The sequence below is a fragment of the Sorex fumeus genome, unplaced genomic scaffold, assembly GCF_029834395.1.
Source record: "Sorex fumeus unplaced genomic scaffold, SorFum_2.1 ptg000003l, whole genome shotgun sequence".
NCBI lineage: Eukaryota > Metazoa > Chordata > Mammalia > Eulipotyphla > Soricidae > Sorex > Sorex fumeus.
This window is the reverse complement of record NW_026606060.1, coordinates 12,949,339-12,971,070: the sequence shown is the minus strand read 5'-3', so window position 1 is coordinate 12,971,070 and position 21,732 is coordinate 12,949,339. Positions and strand designations below refer to the sequence as shown.

Genomic DNA, 21,732 nt, shown 5'->3' with positions numbered 1-21,732 from the left:
TTTGCCTTGCACACAGCCAACCAGGGTTCAATTCCCAGCATCCCATATGTCCCATATGGTCCCCCGAGCACCGCCAGGAGTAATTCCTGAGTGCATGAGCCAGGAGTATCCCCTGTGCATTTCCGGGTGTGACTCAAAAAGAAAAAAAAAAAGATTCCACTGATAAAGAAAAAATATACTCTTTTCAGGTACTAAGAGTGATAGTATAGTGAGTAGGGTGCTTGCCTTGTACATAGCCAACCCGGGTTAGATCCTGAGCATCCCACACGGTCTGCGAACACCACCATAAGTGATTCCTGAGTGAGTGAAGAGTCAGGAATAAATCTTGAGTACCCCCAGGTATGACCCAGAAACAAATTTAAAATTATATATATGCATATATATAATTTTCCTTGTAAATTCATATTTAAAAATATACTTTGGTGTGTTAACAATTGGACCCATTCTCAGATACTCCTGCCAACCCTAGAATCCTCCTGCCTTTTCCAGGATGCTTCCAAGCAAAGCACTCCTACTCCAGCCCATTCAGTGTTTCTTAGGTATAAATTAAACATGGTAAGTGACTTAAAAATCAGATGCATGCACTTGAAAATAAATGTAGGTTCCTACCCCAACAGTAAATATATTTCTTGCTACACGTAAACTTACACTAGGAGTATTATTTAAAGCCTCCCATATAGGTCAGTCTGCAATAGGAACAAAATATTCTGGTCACGGTGACATTAGTATTCTATTACACGTGACAACAGAATAAGAATTCATCAATTAACATAGATGTTTAAAGCAAAAGCACACAGTTGTTTAATTCTTACAGCAACTGCACATTATAAATATGGATGAAGTGAAGTGCAATTGTCCCGGAGTTACAGCAAGGAGGGGTCTGTGTTAGTGCAAGGAACTGTTTTTGAACAAGGTAGGGGAGCTGACCTTTAACCCCAACCATGAACAGCAAGGAACTTTTCGTATGAAAAAGAATTTAAAGGCGTGGGTAAGGGAGGAAACATAGACTTCAAAATGCAGTGATCACTTGATCACTTGACTTCCCGTTAATCGGCGATTTGCTTGAGCGGGCGCCAGTAACGTCTCCATTTGTCCCTGTCACGCGCTAGTGTAGCCCAGTGGCGTCTGTTCACTCTAGGAACACGAAGAGCCTCAAACTGATCGTTCATGATCTTGATGAAGAAGTCTGACCATCTGGTAGGTGGGCAGCCACGCAGTCTTTTGACATCCTGTGGAATCCAGTCGTAACAGCTCTAGTCCAGCGGTTGTCTTTAAATCTCATTATGTGACCAGCCCATCTGATTTTTGACACCTTGGCAAACAAGACAGCGTCCCTGATTCTTTTTTTTTTTTTTTTTTTTTTTAATTTTTTTTCCCCCTTTATTTTATTTTATTTTTTTTAAAGTTGTAGATTTACAATTTTTTGTGCTTTGGTTTCAATTATACAATGATCAGATAGATACCCATCCCTCCACCAGTGCCCATTTTCCACCACCATGGATAATATCCCTCCCACCCCCATCCCCCCATCCCCCCGTCTCTGTGGCAGGGCAATCCCCTGTGTTCTCTCTCTCCTTTTGGGTGTTGTGGTCTGCAAAAGAGGCATTGAGTGGCAAACATGTTCAGTCCATAGTCTACTTTTGACATGCATCTCCCCTCCTGGGAGGATCCTCCAAACATCCTTTATTTGGTGCTCCCTTCTCTATCTGAATAGCCCTTTCCTCTAGGATACCCGGCTGGCCTCTAAGTTATGGAGTAATCCTCCTGGTGCTGATCTCAGCTATTCTTGGGTATTAATCTCATACTTTGTTACTTTATATCCCCCAGATGAATGCAATCTTTCTATGTCTATCCCTCTCTTTCTGACTCATTTCGCTTAGCATGATACTTTCCATATTGTACCACTTGTATGTAAATTTCATGACTTCATCTTTTCTAAGAGCTACATAGTACTCCATTGTGTAGATGTACCAAAGTTTCTTTAACCAGTCATCTGTTCTTGGGCATTCAGGTTTCTTCCAGTTTCTGGCTATTGTAAAGAGGGCTGCAATGAACAAACAAGTGCAGATGTCACTTCGACTATACATTTTTGCCTCTCTGGGATATATTCCCAGGAGTGGTATTGCTGGGTCAAATGGGAGCTCAATTTCTAATTTTTTGAGAATCGTCCATACTGTTTTCCAGAAGGGCTGAACCAGTGGACATTCCCACCAACAGTGAAGGAGTGTCCCTTTCTCGCCACATCCACGCCAGCATCGGTTGCTTTTGTTCTTTTGAATTTGGGCCAGTCTCTGAGGTGTGAGATGGTATCTCATTGTGGTTTTGATCTGCATCTCCCTGATGATTAATGATGTAGAGCATTTTCTCATGTGCTTTTTTGCCATTCGGATTTCTTCTTTGAGAAAGTTTCTGTTCATTTCATTGCCCCATTTTTGGATGGGGTTGGATGTTTTCTTCTTGTGGAGTTTAACCAGTATTTTGTATATCCTGGATATCAACCCCTTGTCAGATGGGTATTCGGTGAATATCCTTTCCCATTCTGTAGACTGTCTTTGTATTTTGGTCACTATTTCTTTGGAGGTGCAGAAGCTTCTTAGTTTAAGATAGTCCCATTTATCTATCTCTGTTTTCACTTGCTCGGCCAGTGGCGTGGCATCTTTGAAGATACCATTAGCTTCAATGTCATGGAGGCGTCCCTGATTCTTGATCGTCGACGGAAGTCGGAACTCTGGATTCTTTCTCTCGTTTGAGTGAAATGTGATATTCCAAGCATAGCTCTTTCAATTTCTCTTTGGGAGACCCGAATAGCATTCTCATCCTGTTTGCATAGGGCCCAGGTCTCTGCGGCGTATGTTAATGCAGGAAGAACAGTGGAATCAAAGAGATGTGCCCAGAGTTGTGCGACACATTATAAGACACTAAATACCCATCTTCGGGAATTGCCATACCACATTTGATAGGGTTCAAATATGGTAACACCTACAAGGGCGATTAGAGGTCGCCCCAAAAGCCTCTATCCCTCTCGGAAAGCCTGGCAAGCTACCGAGAGTATTCCGCCCGCACGGCAGAGCCTCACAAGCTATCTGTTGTGTATTTGATATGCCAAAACCAGTAATTACAATGGGTCTCATTCCCCTGACTCTGAAGGCTTCACCAATATGGCAGCATTGAGAAGGATGAGAAAGGAGAGGCCGATAAAATCTCAAGGTCGAACTAGGCTGCCACAATGAAGGAAGACAGAAATGATCGTCTGTACTTTCAATGCACGTATGCTAGCATCAGATGCATCTATCGAGGACCTGATGGTACAAATGCAAAAGATCAAGTACAACATTATTGGTCTGACTGAGACAAGAAGGCACCAATCTCATCATGCCGTTTTCAACACTGGAGAAGAACTGTTCCTCGGAACATGTGATAAAAGAGGTGTAGGAGGCATCCATGTCCTTGTCAACACAAACTTGGCCATGAGCATTGATTCATTCGAATGCCTAACAACCCGAATTGAATCAGACGTTTACATTTGAATAGATGTGGCTCAAGGTGCAATGAATTTATTTTAAAGATACAATCCTAGAGCATTACTGTATAACCCTGATCTAACAAGTGAGATAAACTACCACAAGATAACACTCAGGTACCTGAGGAAAGAAGTGGCACTGTAATGCAGGGGACAACAGGTAATAAAAGGTTAGACAAACTAGAGTCAAGCTCAAAAAAAGAAGATCCCCTTCTCCCATTGCTCTAAGGTTGGAAAAGAGGCAAGAATCTAATATGTATCCCTTAAACGGATCATAAACTGTGTTTAATTCTTACAACAGTATGGGTTCAGTAAATTTTAATAGATCCACTTGTTACTTTTGTATGATTCAAAGCTAAAGAATCCCTTCAGGTAAAAATACGTGCAAATACACATATAGGTTACATAGATAGTATACAGCATGGAGGGCATTTGCCTTACATTCAGTTGATGTGGGTTTGATCCCCAGCATCTGGTATGGTCCCTCAAGCACAGCCAGGAGTAACCCCTGAGTATCGCTTAGAAGTGACCAAAAAGCAAAAATAAATGAATAAACAAACATATGTTACATAAAACCCCCATAATCTTCCCTATTTCAACACTTCAGCTGAGATTTAGGGATGGAGATCTGGCAAAGTCAGTAAGTGGGGATAATTGTAGAATTTAATTTTAAGGCTCTTTTCCTCCATATCCACTCATTATACATATTATAACTGTATGTTAGACTCTTCCCAAAATAATATCTTTTTTATTTATTTTTTGGCTTGGGGGCCATGCCAGGCAGTGCTCGGGCTTATTCCTGCCTCTGTATTCAGGGATCACTCCTGGTAGTACTTCAGAACTACATATAGTGCTGGGGATCAAACTGGGATCTCGCATGTGCAAGGCAAGTGCCTTACTGATACTCTATTTCTCAGGCCCACATTAATATTTTAAATAATCAACAGATGCAGCTAGAGAATTCCCAAAAGTGATGAATTTGAAAAAAAATATTTTCCACCTCTCTGCATAAACCTCCTCAAATAAACATTAATGTTACCCATTCACTCAGTTAATTCAGTTCAAACTCTCTCTGCTGAAACAAGAATAGAGAACTATATGATCTCAAAGGCCCAGATAAACTCTGAATACTATAAGAAAAAAGAACAACTTGAAGTTTTAAAATCTGATGTAGAGGTATAACACCTGACACTTAACACATCTGATCTAACTATAAAGTAGGCAACATTAGCTCCACTTAAAAGATATGAAATCATGGTTTAGCTATCAAAGGTCTATTGGTTTGGTGTGGGGCAATCAGTTAGACAGCTCAACCTCCAGGCTTTAAATGTAAGGTTTCTAGATTAGAAATCTATGCTCTCAGTAACCTTGAAGATCTAGTCAAAGGGTATGCACAAGAATCACAATGATGCTGACGATAGTAATCAAAATAACTAATTAAGCACAGTGCTTTTCTGGACAAGATACTGTTCTAAACAGTATTCCATTTTCTCATTTAATTGTCGTGACTATCTTATGAAGTCAGTCTCCTCCTATTTTACAGATGAGTTAGCTGAGTCATAGAAAGATTAATTAATTTGCCAAAGGCAAAAAACATTTTCAATAATGGGATGAGGATTTTAACACAGAAATTCTAACTACACAGTCATGGATTCAACCACTTCTAAGATATAATACAGTGGTATATGTCAAGCAAAATACAGAACATCAATAACATCAATGGAAAATAGAAACATCAAAATTACTTTGGAAACTGATTTTTAAAAAATCTTAAGTATGTCTTAAAGCAATGTTTAAGTAACTCAGATACTATTATAAAAATGTATGAGATATTGAAGTATGGTATACAAGAAAAGAAAGTGCTTGTTTCCCATATGACCCCGCAATATCACTTCTGAGACTATCTTCTGAGGGTACAAAATAAGCACAATAGAAATAACAGCTACACCTGTATGTTCATTGCAGCACTGTTCACAATAGGCAGAATCAGGAAACAATCCAAGTTGTTTCAACAATCAAGTGCAGGAGAACAGATGACATGTTAAAGAATCTTTGGTACATCTACACAATGGAATACTATGTAACTGTTACAAAGATAAAGTCATGGAATTTTCTTATAAATGGATGGATATCAAGAGTATCATGCTAAGTGAAATGAGTCAGAAAGAGAAGGACAGACATAGAATGACTTCACTCATTTGTGGAATATAAAATAATATGAGACTGACACCCAAGGACAGCAGAGACAGGGCCAGGAATATTGCTCCCATGGTTGGTAGCCTATCTCATGAGCTGGGGGAGAAGGAAGCTGGGATAGAGAAGAGATCACTAAGTCAATGATGGTTGAAGGGATAGTTCCAGAAGGGAGATGTGTGCTGAAAGTAGATAAAGGAACAAACGTGATAGCCTCTCATTATCTGTATTGCAAACCACAATGCCCAAAAGTAGAGAGGGAGTAAGGGGGGAATTGTCTGCCATAGGGAGAAATGGGATGGGGGAGGGATACTGGGGACATTGATGGTGCAGAATGTGCACCGGTGGAGGGATAGCCGTTCAATCATTGTATGACTGAAACTCAAACATGAAAACTTTGTAACTGTATCTCATAGTGATTCAATAAAAAAGAAAGTGCACTTGTCACTCACTGTGAAATTAACCACTTAGGAACCTGCATCATGGCGCAGCTGTAGGAAGTGGCTGCTCTGAAAGGTGAATCCACAAGTTTTCACCTCTGTGCACCAAAATATCCCTGTCATCACCCTGTCTAAGACTCAGTACTGTGACGGTGTGATCTCTAGCACAAGACATGTGCAAGTAACAAAACCACGCTTGCATATGGTCCTGGTTATCAAAACAACAGAAACTAAGAAAAGGAAAGCAGGAAAAAGTAGTTTTAATTTTATTTAGATATATCTTAGATCTTTAGCTTGGCTTGATTCATAGATGTCTGTTTGAAAAGGCTTTAACTATTATGTCTTCGCAATTCTGTATTTTTTTCCTATTTAGAGACAAACTAGAATAGTCCACAATGTGGAAAACGCCATAATTGAACAGTAAGCAGAAATAATCTCTCATGTGGGCTAAAGAAATAGCATGGGGGTAGGAAACTTGTCTTGCATGTGGCCAACCGGGATTTGATCTCCAACATCCCATATGCTCCCCTGAGCACCACCAGGAGTGATCTGGTTTTTGTTTTTTGTTTTTTTTTTCAGGAGTGATTCTTGAGTGCAAAGCCAGAAGCACAACTAGGTGAAGCTCCATCTCTCAACTCCACTCCCCCCAAACAAACAAACAAAAGAAAGCAAAAAAAGAGAAGAAAAGTAAAAGAATCTCTCTTTTGTAAATATAAAATGGAGACACATGGTAAAAATCTGTTCTTTTTGTATACAAGAATGGTGATTTTTTCAAAAGCAAGCATAATTTAAAATAGAATGAGAAATCAATAATCATCCACAGAGATTTAATCTACCTTGTATAAACTGCATATACACGCACAATAATTGTAGGCCAAAGGGCATTCCAGAAAAGAACAAGCACTTCAGCACATGACAGAATTTGGTTTAACAAACTGAATCCCCACCACCGTAAAAATAAAGGGTTAGCATTTTCAAGTACTAATTTGATATTATTTACTGACTCTTTTCAGTACACATACATACATAGTCAAATAAATGCATCTCTGAACTGAGGCTTACTGACTTTAATATATATAAATCATGAATAAAAGTTAAAGTGTTAATATAGTAACTAACAATTTCCTTCCTGTCATTTATAGTTAGATTCAACCTCTTCCATCTCAAGCGGTGAAGCAAAACTCTCTAGTCTAATCATGGGATTCAAGACCTCCAATGATCACTAATTAGATAATGTTTTTAAATACAATAACAATGGTTTTATATTTACTCTTTTAGAATTATTCAGACACAGAATTTTGGTGCTTTAATTTATAGTACTGTGCTCAAGCATCTTCTAGCATTTTCAAAAGCACCAAACTTTCCTTTCTGTTTTCAAAGTCCTTTACTGCTTTCTTTATCTCCTTTTGTTTTTGCCCTTTATTATATACTTCTCTGGTATGAGAAACTTTAACATTTATGTTAGCTGTAGACAACTGATTAATGCCATTCCAGTTATTAAAAATACATTTCAAATCCTTAATGTTAGTTAATGAATATACCTATATGAAATAAATTTTCTTACACTTAAAACATAACAATCCATCTAATGTCTCATATAACTCTATTAAATAAATACTCATTTTTTGACCATTCTGGATAAGAATGAGAAAGAGCCAATCAAAATAGAGTAGCTTGGTCCAATATTAGACTAATAAACATTCAGAATCAACCCTGATCACAAATACCATAACATTGTTACAATTTGGCAAATTTAAAAAAATTAAAATCAGCCACCTATAAAAACTACAAAGACTGAACAATAAAGGCATATCTTTTTTACATGAAGAACTGAGTCATTTCTCCATAGAGACCCAAAATTTTTTATGACATGTATCTCCAAATACGTGCAAACCTCTTTCCACTTTATAATAATACACTATTATGGGGCAATGTGTATTGTGGATTAGGCAGTAAAAAGCTAATGAATGAGCTAAGAGAGAGGAAAGAAAATTGTTCCCTAATATCCCTCCATATATTTTTAAGTCAGAGAACACATTTCCAACCTATGTCTCAGGAACATTATACTTATTTGGGAATCTGTAGGATAACATTGGTTTGTCCTTTCTGCCTTGCCACAGGGAGCTTTGGTTTATTGGGTTACTCCCATTCCAGTGTTCCCATTCCTCTGTGTTTACTTGTAACCTATTTCTTTGTGCTCCACTTCCCCAACCAGCCAATCACCTTTATCTCCTAATCAAACTCTGTTAACTTGTAAATATTGCTTTTCTCTTCTCTGTAAGTAAGTCCTTTGCCATAGTTAATTCAGAGAAAAGTCCTTTTTGTATAGACAAAGAAAGAAAGCTAATGCTGTGCTTTTGTAACTTGCAAGTTAATTGACTCCAAATGATATTCACTCCTGGGCATCTGTTCTCTCAACTTAAGCCTCAGTTACCCTTACTTTCTAGCACCCCAAAAGCAAGGGCCTGAGGAGGGACTGGATGGAACCAGGGCAAGCTGTGAGCTACCCGGGCATTGAAATGGGCCAGGCCAAAGTGCCATAATACTTAACTATAAGTTAAGAGCATGGTCATGGACAAATTCTGTCATGATACAAAAAGTAACATCTAGATTAGGATCTGCTAGGGTTAGGAAGGATTAATCTGGTCTGAGCACTGTATTCTGAGATCTGTAGTGAGATGTCCCCAGGAGATCCACCCTACAAGCTTAATGTGTCCATGCAAAATAACTAATATTAAAAAGTAGAATTAAGATGTTAACTAAGTTATTGGAATAAGGAGAGGAGACACACCCCAGGTGTGTAGGGTGGGGTGTGGTGGCTACCCTCAATGTGGGGTGTTGACTATAGACTAGAGAGAGAACAAGGCTGCCAGACAAAGTGCAGAGACATGAGCAGGAGAGTCAGGAGAAGACGGACATGAGGGGCAGTGTGAGACTAGAATGGGGGGGCTCAGAGAGACTGGAACAGGCATGTGGGGGGAATGGAATAAACAGCAACTGATCACCAACCATCCTGGTGGCCCTCAGTTTTCTCCTTCATCTGCCCATGGCATCGGCTGTCCAGGGTGGGGAAGTGGCCCAGAGAACACCAAACGCAGGCAGCGAGAGAGAGCCGCGGGGTTCCCTAGCCACCCAGAGATTACACAGGAATCCCCTGACAACATACCTTTATGAACTAAACTGTATACCTCCAAAACCAAAATCCTAACATCCACTAGCTATGACTATGCTCTCACTTAGAAATATACTGCAGATGGAATCAAATAAGGGTGGGATCATGTTAAAGTATACTTCCTGATCCAATAATACCTTTGTCCTTCTGGGAAGAGACCAGATACATAGGGAGAGGATACCATATAAGGATACTGAATCAGAGAGATTAAAGTACTGAAGCTGCATCATAAGGATCACTGCGCAATTCCAGAAAACCACTAGCTGCTAGCAAGGATATGGAAGAATTCTCCACCACACTGCAGGATACAGAGGGAGCCATGCCTAGCCAACAACACCTTGAGTTTGTACTACCAGTCTTCAGGACTGTGAAAGAGCAAACAGACACAATTTTTTTTTCAAACTAATTTGTTTGAAGCTTGCTGGTTTGTGGTACTTTGTCACTGCAATCCAAGAAAACTGAGACAAGAGGGGACATATATCCCCTTTGTGAGAAATGCTGCACTTTAAAATATTTTGCATGTACACTAGAAAATAAATTTGGTTGTGGAACTCTGCAAAATTATTCCACTGTCAAGATGCTCTATAATAGCCTAGATGTCATGAAAATCCATATTCCCAGTAAAAATTTAGTCACCTTAAAATTTTTGACTAGTAGACTAGTCTCCCAGAACCTCAAGCTTCTGTAATGACTGCTGACCCCAAAGTTGGCAGGGTTACACTGTGACCAACTTAAGGAGCAAAAAATAAGTCAGGACAGAGGAAGAACAACGTATTGCCAAGTGGCTCTGATGCTCCAAAGATTAAATGGGCTTGAATGGCTGTCACGCTCTGACTAACAAGAAACGCCTGCAAATCTCTTTCATGCAATGCCAGGAGGTGAGCCAGATGTATCAGGAGGCAGAAGGAGCAAAAACCAGCGAACTGAGATTTGCAGTGCCAGCAATCAGAATGGTGGTAGGGCAGATGGGAGTGAATACCACACACACTCAGTGAGAGTCAATGAGGAGAGGAGAGTCAAAGAGGATGACAGTTCTGTAGCACAGAAATATCAAGTACTTCTTAGATCTCATATCTAATAGGTTCACTTTCCCTGGAAAATAGAAGGCATGAGCCAGCTGTGAATATTATAGGTAGATGTGCAGGAGGGGTTGTCTGAACACCAAGTGACATCTCAGCAGCTCACAGGAGTCAGCTAAGATCAGGGGACATCAGACATCTGTACTACTTACCTCAGAGTTCACTGTGTGGCGTAACTGCAGGCACCTAATAAAGACAATAATGACTGCGATGTTAGGCCACTTTCCTGTCTGTATTAGCAAGTTGATTCTATCTACAAATTTGATTGCTATTTCAAATATGAAACTACATTATAAATATGATTTAATTTTAAAAACGCAGCAGTGGATTTAGTAAGACATATAGACAAATAACTGAAAGATGGATTTTGAATGCTATTTTGTCTAGAATTCTAGTAAATGTCAAATACTTAAAAGTTCCTTTTAAATGATACCAGGCTGGAGCCATAGCAAAGTTGGTAAGACGTTTGCCTTGCACACAGCTGACCCGAATTCAATTCCTCTGTACCTTTTGGAGAGCCAGGCAAGCTACCAAGAGTATCCTGCCCTCACGGAAGAGCCTGGCAAGCTCCCTGTGGCATATCCGATATGCCAAAAACAGTAACAACAAGTCTCACAATGGACACATTACTGGTACTCACTTGAGCAAATAAATGAGCAATAGGAGGACAATGCTACAGTGCTATCTTTAATATTACAGTGACAACACCACTAATATTTTTGAATGATACTCTTTCCTCAGAGCCAAGAATCCATTGGAGACACTGTGCTATGGGATAAGTACTTAAAGCAAATCTATTGTGAAACCCTCTGAATAAACAGATATGAGAAAAATATTAAATGAAAGGCAGTTAAATTTATAAAGTGACCTACAGATTCTTTAAAAGATAAAAATATCATATACAAACTTCAGAATTTGAGCCACTATCTAGGAAGTTCACATGATACAACATAGTTGCAATCTATCTATATCAGGTGGGGGAAGACAATGATCTAAAGTTATTATCTGTCAGTCATTGTTCTAGAAAAAAAATCTCGTGTAATAGTCAGAATTATTGCATTGATTTTGTTTTAGATTTGCAACCAACATCCAGCATATCATTATTGTTCCCACTCACGTTGATGTCTGTGTGGTATTCAGCAAATATAAGCATATGGGACAACATTAAACTAAGAAGCTTCTGCACCTCAAAGGAAACAATGACGAGAATACAGGCAGCTGACATAAAGGGAGACATTATTTATCCCATATTATCAGATGATTTTAACATTCATCTTATAAGGGGTTCATATCCATGTTATGTAAGCACCGAAAGAACTTTACAAGAAAAAAATCAGTCATATCAAAAATATGGGGAGAAATGATAAATAGAAACTTCTTAAACATGAAATATAAATGGCCAAATGGCATATGGAAAAATGCTTTACATCACAAATCAGAGGGGAGATGAAAATCAAAACAATGAAATATAACCTCACACCACAGAGAAAGGCACACATCTGAAGAATAAAAATAACCAGCACTTGGGCAGTTGTGGGAAGAAAGGAACTCTTAGTCACTGCTAGTAGAAATGTCAACTGCTCTAGCCTTTTAGAAAAACAATATAGGTATTCCTCAGAAAACTAGAAGTTGGGCTTCCATAAGACCTAGCAACAGGACTCCTGGGAATATAGCCTAGGGGCCCCAAAACATAGTCCAGATAAGGCATCTGCATTTCTATGTTCACTATAGCACTATTCACAATAACCAGAATCTGTGAACAACCCAAGTGCCCAGATGAGTGGATAGAACAGATGAGGGGATAGAGAAACTGTGGTATATCTACAAAATGGAGTATCATGCAGACAGTAGGAAAAAACGATGTGATGAAATTTGCTTATGCATGGATGAATGTGGAGAGTATCATTCTGAGTGAAATGAGTCAGAGGAAGAGGGAGAGACATAGAATTATCACACTTATTTGTGATATATATGTATATGTATGTATAAATGTTTTATGAGCATAATACCCAAAGTCAATAGAAACAAGGGCCAAGAGGACTGGTCCTTGGTAGGGAGTTTGCCACAAGGGTAAGGGGGAGTGCAGTTAGGAGAGAGAAGAGGCCACTATGACAATAACAATAGGAAATGGTCATTCTGGAAAAGAACTGAGTGCTGAAAGAAGTAAATGATATGCATGATAACCTTTTAGTAATGGTACTATAAATTATAGTGACTAAAGGAAAAAGGAGGGGGGAGAAAAAGAGAAAGAAAGAAGAAAAGTGTCTGTCATAGAAAGAGGCCAGAGGCGTGGGGCAGAAGGGAATGAGGTGTGGGGCAGGAGGGAATTTGGAGACATTGGTGGTGGGAAATGTGCATTAGTGAAGGGATGAGTGTTGAAACACTGTATGACTGAAACTGAACCATGAATTATTTTGTCACTGACTCAATAGAAAAAACTAAAAATAAATTTAATAAAACAAAATGTTTAAAATACAGATAAATATTTTAAAACTCATCATAAAAGTCACTAAAATATAAATCAATAGAAAGGATGAATACCTTTAAGAAATAATTATAAAATGATTAACGTACATTAACTCAAAGATGCAGACATAAGAGGATATACCCTAATGATACTGACTCAATACATAAAGAACGAAAATCTTTTCAAATTGAATTGAACTAAATGTAAGTATAATAAAATTCCCAAAAAAATTCTCTTGTAGGGCCATTAACAGGGTGATATCTAAAATGTAGAATAAGAACAGATAGTCAAGAAAGAATAGTTTAGATGATTCTGAAGAACAACAGAAAGAGATGAAGCCTTGCCCTCTTATAAACTGTGGTCACTAGTTGGGATACATGCAGAAAGAGTCCATCTGACAGAATAAAGATCCTTGCAACAACCCATCTTTATAGGCAAATATGCCAAACAGGAGCTTGATGAACTTACTGGTCAATTCGTAGTGCTAAGTACTATTATACCTAGGGGAAAATGGCAAAGCTAGATATTCACTTATGAAAATAAAAAAATAAAGACAATATTTAAAAACCCTTTTCAAACACTTAGATAGAGGAAAACTTACAAACACCTAGAAAATTATTTAGGAATGGTGGACATAAGAATTTGCGATAGGGAAGAATTTCTTCAGCATCATGCACAAAGCAATAAGAAAAATCTCAGTGCAACTAACAATGCTGTTTTCAAAACTTTTGGTCAGAGGTCTAGAGCACACACTTTGCATGTGGAAAAATTCAGTTGTGTGATGGCTTCCCACCTAACACCATCTGGAATGATCTTAGAGTATGACCAGGGATAGCCCCCTCTTCCAGAATAGCAGAACTTTTCAAAAACACCTGTTGAAATGTCTTATTTGTCCATATCTAGCAATGAAAGGCTCACAGAAGGTAAACCAGGTTTGAGGATACTGGCCAGTGAGAAGCTGTGAAAAGCAAGAAATCAAAACTTGATAAATGGAAAGATTTTCTCCACCAGTCCTCTGGGATAGTTGCAATCCCACTGTTTTGTCTGAAGGATGTAATGTCTGGAAAAAGTAATGATTTCTGGGATGAGTTCTTAACTGACAATTTCTCAAAATTCAGTCTCTCTGAAAAAGGTAGGAAGATGCTCAGAGCAGTGCTTTTGATCAGGCAAGGAGTTTCACAAAGGGAGATATTCCTCTATAGTTAAGAGAAAGAAAAAAGGACTTTGAGTTCCAAGGCTAGCTCCCAAAGGGAACAGGGGGCAAATGCAGAGCTGAGGGCAATAATGTTAGAAGATCAACTTTCTGCCTCACTATTTTGCCTAAGACCAGCATATCTTTTCAGTGAAAATTCATCTTTAGCCACAGTACAAACCATTTTGAGATACATAAAATTGATTTCTATATATGAAGCTTTTGAATGAATTCTCAAAATTGAATGCCAAAGTCCAATTAATCACACAATTTAGGTATTTTCTGTTCATTATTGGTGTTTTCTTATTAATGCATCTATTAGTAAGTTCAAACATTTACTTTTATCAGGACTATAATATTGGTAAACATTTAAAACACACTATTTTCCTAATAGTAAAATAGGCACAAAAGGAATAACTCTAATGATATAGGACAAATAATTCTAAGACTAAGTAAAGTTTAACTACAATGTACAAAAACATGGGCCAGAGAGAAAGAACAGGTATTAATTCACTTGCACTGAATGTGGCTGACACAGGTTTGTATTGTGGCACTGCATATCATCCCCTGAGCAGGGCCAAAGATCACCCTTGAGCATGAAGCTAGAAATACCTCTGAGTGGTGGCAAAAACAATAGAAAAAATATAAATAACAAAAAAATGACAAGAGTAGTGAAAACACAATGCATGGTGGGAAAACATTAGCTGGGTAGAGTGCTGATATTGTCTTCTCTGGCACTGTGGCATGGCCACCTCATGGCCTCAATAATACACAAGAAACCTTTAAGCACACTCATCCTATTTGATAGTAAGTGATTTCGGACTACATACACTGTGATTGAATGCTGAAATGAAATGACAAACCAGACTGCATTGTTTGGATGCACAGATAAACAAAGGGATCACTGATCCGTCTAAAACTTTTCAAGTGAAACAAAGCAAAATACAACAGATGAATGAATATCTATATAAAGAAAATGGCCAGAAATTGTACATGAGTAAGCTGCCAAATTCATGGAAGGCAAGGGGGGGGGGGCGGAGGAAACGAGGCACATGTTAATGGCTCAGTATTTATGAGAGAAAATAAATTTGCAATTTGTTACTATAGAAATAACTTCCAAAGAGGAAGGCTGAGGAATCTTTGTTACAGTGACAAATTGGCCTGGCAGTGGAGACCACTGGATTAGCAGATGCTTTATGAAACTTGGGAGGATACAGGAGAGATTTATTCAATGGAATGTGTGATTTCAAAGACCCAGGTTAAACCCTCAGCACCACATGATCTTACACTGTCAAGTTTGCCCCTTATCCCATAAAAACAAAACAAGACCAATAAAATCAGAGAAGCCTAGCGTCAAGTCAGAACATTCACAAGGGATTACTGCACAGGGAGCAATCGGCAAAGCAGGTCTTCCAGTTGAGTGTGATAAATGGAACTGGAATTGGGACTGCATTGCTGAGGAACAGCTTAGACAGCCAAACAGAAACACTTAATAGGAATCTGACTGGAGGGACTTGTTTTCGAGTTAGAACTTGAGGAAAATGCTTTAAGGAATGAATGAACTATAATTTATGTGGCTTCATATGCCTGAGAAGATTATTGGTGGGGAAGTCAAACTGAAAGTGTCAAGTTTCAAAACGCAAATAAAACCAAAAAAAGCAAACATTGTATAAGAATTTTAATGGGATATTTGTTATGAATTAGAGGCCATTATGGTAGAAAATGAAAAGAAATATTGGAATGCAAACTTTTGTTTTTAATTAAAGAAGGTAGTTGAAATTGTTCTGATAAAGTTTTTTTTTAAATGTGAATAAACATAGGGAACAAAGACTCCATCTAGTAAAATGACAGTTGGAATGGGAAATGAGGCATGAGGGAACAGCTGAATTACCAATTACCAACTGCCCTGCAAAAACCTTTATAGAGAAAGGCCTATAGTGCTACTCCAATGGGTTACATTTCCCAATATGATTCTGGAGTCAAATTGTATTAAGAAAAAAGTACGGGAAGGATTCAATGTTTCTTAAGTAAAGCAAATACAGACAGAAAAACACTTTGGTTTAATAGCACCCCATGGTCCTCCCAAGAACCACTGCAAGCGGTCCTTGAGTGCAAAGCCAGAAGTAAGCCCTGTGCAACGCCTAGGTGTCCTCCCACACCCAACCCCCCAATTTTTTTCCTTATGTTATTATATACCTTATTTCAAAATTCATTTAAATATTTTTGGTCTGAAGCCTAAAACCAAAGTCCAACAGTTTTTACTAAAGACAAATTATTTTTTTGAGTATTATATACATTTGTTTATAAAGAAGAAAAATTACTATATCTAAAATGATTAAGGAAAGAATAGTAATTTGCCTCGTTAGGTTCTTGTTAATAAGATGGACAAAGTGATTTAGTGCTTACAAATTCTGTGTTTTTCAGAGAAAGAAAGGAAGGTAGGGATGAGAAATGATGATAGGACACATCTGCAGTTGAAAACAGTCACAGACAAATCAGTTGCCACTACTATCTTTCTCAATGACCAAATAATAATTCTAATAGTCTGTAATGCACAATCTATATTTTACCAAGCTTCTTTTTCCAGTAGGAGCAGAGTAAGAAAATAGTTTTGGAGACTTACAGGGTAATCAAACGGGAAGTGTCAGTACACAGTAATAGGGATGGGCATCAGATCAAACCAGGGCAGGCTGCATTTAATTTGTAGCCTCCATAAACACCAGCCCATCCTTTTTTACAACCTGCATTTGTCATTTTGAACAGACGCCTGGAGCTCCAGTTTTCTACTTCCTGCCTCTAGAGCAGCTTGTCCGACCCCTCAGGCCAGAAGCCATATTGCTTTCCTCCTCTTCCTGGGGAGGTTCACAGTGTCAAAGGCAGATGAACATTAAATAAAGACTGCCGGGATAAGAGCTGGGATCTGGCTTCTACAACACTGTGTAGCAGACAGCGATCCCCTTGGGTACTCTTACAATTCTTGTTCAACTGCTTTTTGTTTGTTTTGTTTGTTGAGCCATTTTTTTTCCTCCTCCATTTCTCATTTTATTTTTTCTTATTTTATACATTTGAGCGATAGTACAGCGGTAGGGCATTTCCCTTGCATGCCACTGGCCCGACTGAGCCGGGTTCAATTCCTCCGCCCTCTCCGAGAGCCTGGCAAGCTACGGAGAGTCTCTTGTCCCCATGACTTATTCAATATGCCAAACACAGTAACAAGTCTCATGATGAAGACGTTACTGGGCCTGCTCGAGCAAATCGATGAACAACGGGAGGACAGTGCAGTGCAGAAATTTTCAATTAAAATTGTAATTGGATTTATTGCACCAAAGTAAAGTACACCGTCATTTTTAACGTACTGCAAAATGCCATCTTTGCCAAGTAAAACTAAGATACAGCACCTTATTTTAGTTGCTACCATTATGATTATGATGGCACTTTATTTTTGCACGTGATGGCTTGAAGAGTGTGAAATCATGCAAATAAAATTTACTGCCGGGACTATATCTGTCATCTTCACTGCCTACCCACGCAAAAAAAAAAAATGCCACCTTTGTGCTGAATGTAAATAGAATTTACTAGTATGATACAGAGAGATGCTTAAATGAAGACAAATTGAATTAATGCCATTATTATTCAGGAAGACAGTAAAGAAACAGAGAAGAAAATCCTCTGTTAGCCTAGGTTTACTGACTGAAATGCAGAAAATTGTGTTAAATTTAAAGCCAGACTATTTGGAAGTAACATATAAGAACTGTCTGCTCTAGTGGTTTCCAATGTGCAGAGCCCAAAGTGGTGGCATCTATATCATCAGAAGTAGCACTGTAGCACTGTCGTCCCATTGTTCATTGATTTGCTCGAAGTGGGCACTAGTAATGTCCCCATTGCAAGACTTGCTGTTACTGTTTTTGGTATATATGCCACGGGGAGCTTGCCAGGCTCTGCCGTGCGGGCAGGGCGGGATATTCTCCTTAGCTTGCCAGTTTCTCCAAAAGGGACGGAGAAATCGAACCTGGATCAGCCGCATGCAAGGCAAACACCCTACCCACTGTGCTGTCACTCCAACCCATCATCAGAAGTAGAAATGAAAATTTTCTTCCTTACACAGTAACAACAAAGTCTCCAATGGAGATGTTACTGGGCCCGCTCGAGCAAATCGATGATCAATGGGAGGGCCTTTACCTTTTACCTTTACCCCAGTTTTACTGAACCCCAAATTCTGTTTACACTAATTCTCCTATGAATCTAATGCACACTTGGTAACTGAGAGCTACTAGTCTAGACTGGAATACGAACTAGAAGCTTGGAATCCAGCCCTTGAGGTATCTCCTTGACCTACTAAGTAAATTTTAACTACCTGAGAAATTTGAACTTCAGATACTCTCCTACGCTCAAAGACTACTTTCTTGAAAAATTCCATGTGGCCTTGTGCTCTAAGCTTGGAAGTCTCTAATAAAGTGAACAGTGTTGCTGAAGCCAATTAAATGACTCCTCATTGTCTTCCTGGGTCTGGATGTAATCTGATTATGCCTCTTCATTGAATTATGCCTCTCATTAAATCCAATCAAAGCTTTTCCCAATAAGCCTCTATTCTCCTTGTTTGATGATCGGGTTTTGAGATAAGCACAATTGTGAACTGAGAGAGAAGCCTGTACCCAGAATCCTTGTAATGAAGGAAGGAGGCTGTGGCAATGGAGATGAAGCTAACATCTGTCTATTAAATCTGTGACCCACGCACGTACACACACAAACACAATTGGCATCATGGCTGTCTTTTAGAAGACACCTGCATACAAGATAAGGTGGTTGCATATGCTCCAGGAACGAAGCAGGTTTAAGTTAAACTTTTCTGGTCCCGGATAGCTATACCATAGCTTCTCAGCCTTTTGGCTCAGATCAAGTGTAGTATCTGTTCTTATCAGTTTAATATCTGATACGTCCTCTATCCGGATAGCTATACCTGCCATTTACTCCAATTACCAGGTTTGTGGAACTGTGGGGAAAGTGAAATCATATAAACAAGAAGTCTTGACAGTTCAGTCACATTCTCTCAGTTTTATAGTTCAGTCACATTCTCTCAATGTCCAGAGACACTCATCTCTGACCCAGTAATATCTTTTGGGTCACACTCAGCGATGCTCAGGGGTAACTCCTGGCTCCGCACTAAGGAATTACTCCCGGCAGTACTTGGGGGACCATATGGGATGCTGGGGATTGAATCTGGGTTGGCCCTGTGCAAGACAAATGCCCTCCTCACTGTCCTATCGCTCCAGCCCATCTTATTTCTTTTTATATCCAGATAATTTTATCTGATCATTATTCAATTTTCTTACTTTGCTTTTGTTTTAGGGTCACTCCTATAGGGCTTAATCCTGGTTCTGCACTTAAAGATCCCTTCTGGACATATTTAGGGTACCGTATAGGTAGCAGAGAATCGAATCCATGTTGATTATGTACAAGGCAAGTGCCCTGGACACTGTCCTATCTCTCCAACTCCTCTATGTTGGTTTTAATGTATTCTATATGTTGAATTATTATTATACCTTGAATACAAATATTCAAAGTAATATATGGGTTAAATTATAATAAAAATTATCATTTTGCTACAATGGGCCAGAGCTACAGTATAGCAGCTAGGCATTTGCCTCACACACAGCCAACCCGGGTTTGATTCCTCCAGCCTTCTTGGAGAGCCTGGCAAGCTACCGAGAGTATTCCACCCGCATGGCAAAGCCTCGTAAGCTACCCGTGATGTATTCGATATGCCAAAAACAGTAACAAGTCTCACATTGGAGATGTTACTGGTTCCCGTTCGAGCAAATCAATGGAAAATGAGAGGACAGTGGTACAATTCAGTGCAATTTTGCTACAATACAAACCAGTTTGTAACTGTGACAAGAAATTTTCACAACTTCTTTTAAAATTTTAGGTAAGTGAGCTTCATAGATGAAAACAAAACAATGGCTGAGGGGTGAACAGCATTTGTAGCTCTTTTCTCTCAACAAAATATTATAATACACACCATATGCAGTATTATTAATTATAAAATGGCATGATGACATCTGCAGCATTGTATCATCAATCATTTATTCAGAGTAATAAAAATGAACATTTTTCTTAATATGATAGATTTAGTTAAAACTCAGCCCTGAATTTCTCTTCTCTTTCTTGCAACATTATTTTTCTAAATCAGCTCAGTTATGCCTAAGACTCTAAATATCAGCTATGATAGGTGTCAAATTTATATCTCCTATGCTTATTTATTTTTGAATTATGAACTCATATTTCCAGTTACATTTTTATACCACTATTTTTGTGCCACAGAGCAACATTAATCTTACTCTGAAACTGAATTCTAATTCTACCCTTTCCCCGACTACTCAAATTCAGCAATACCTCCACCTGCCTCAGATGCTGAAGCCACATAATTAGGAGTTAAAATCCTTTATCATCCCTCTCTTAACTTCCCTATTACATAGATGCCACACTTAATTACTACCGCCACCATTTTCAATTATCTCAACCTTCACCTAGATTTTAATCTTTCTTCCTGATACTGTATCAGTGCTCAAATCCACTTTCCAAAATGGCACACAAAATAACCCGGGACTTTAAGGTACCATCACTTTAGATTCTTATGAGCTTTGTTTAATTTAGACAATTTCTGTCATGCCGAATGGATGATTCAACTCCCACCACCCCTTTCACCTCACTTTGTTTCTCTCTTTCTTCTAACTCAGAGGTTTCCAAACCTGATTTGCAGCATTAGGCTTTTTTGTGAGAAAGTGGGAGGGTGGGGGCCGAGAGCTAACACAGCTGGTAGGGCATTTGCCTTGCATCCAGTGACCTGGGTTTAAGCCCTGGCACCAGATATGGTGCCCCTGAGCTCACTAGGATCAACCCTTGGGTCCAGAGCCGGGAGTAAAAACCCTGAGTCTACTGGGTATGAAAAATTAGAGAAAGAAAGAGATAGTGGATGTTCCCAAGACTGCAGTGGGGACCTCAGACAAGGAGGAAGCTAGAAAGATGAGGAGCCACTGAGTGAGCTCAGTTAGCTCAGGGGTGCTAGCTATCACATGACCTCTGCCCCTAGCACACTGAAATGTGTTCAGAGTCCAAGAAGGCAGAAAAGGTTGCTCTGCCGAGGGCCCGAGAGGGGGAGACAGGACAGGAAGAGCAACTAGAATCTGGGAGGGCAGGGCAAGGAGCAACCAGGAGCAGGAGCAGCGAGCTGCCAAGGCCACAGCTAGAGAGGCCCCTAGCAGAGGCAGCCCTGAGAGATGTCCAGAAAGCACAAGGCCCAGAAGAACCGCCACCCATTAGTTCCCATTAGCTCCTACTCCTGTAGTCTCAGGCCTAAGAGCTTCCAGGGGGCATGGAGGGTGAAGGTCCTTGGATCATTCCAGAGACCCCCACCTCTTACAGAGAAGTATCACCTACTTTGGGAAGTGCTATTAATTTCAGTCACAACAGACAATTTGTATTTTCTGGAGTTTAATAAGGCCTTTCCTCCTCCAAACTAGGTTCAGGTAGGTTTTTTTCGACCTAAAATACAGCTCTGCCTATGCTTGTCATAATCAACTCTCTGGCAATACAAATGTAAGGGGCATAGCCTAGACTTGCTGTCCTTTGGCTATCTTCTCAGAGCTTCCTGTCACAAAGGAGACAATCA

At 39.2% G+C, this 21,732-nt stretch overlaps 1 protein-coding gene and 1 pseudogene across 4 annotated transcripts in view; one reads left to right on the top strand and one right to left on the bottom strand.

The window, feature by feature from the left end:
- The window catches only part of CTNNA2 (catenin alpha 2), a 1,325,246-nt gene that overhangs the window by 926,167 nt on the left and 377,347 nt on the right, over window positions 1–21,732 (bottom strand). The window lies entirely within an intron of this gene.
- LOC130029510 (uncharacterized) lies at window positions 18,931–19,036 on the top strand (annotated as a pseudogene).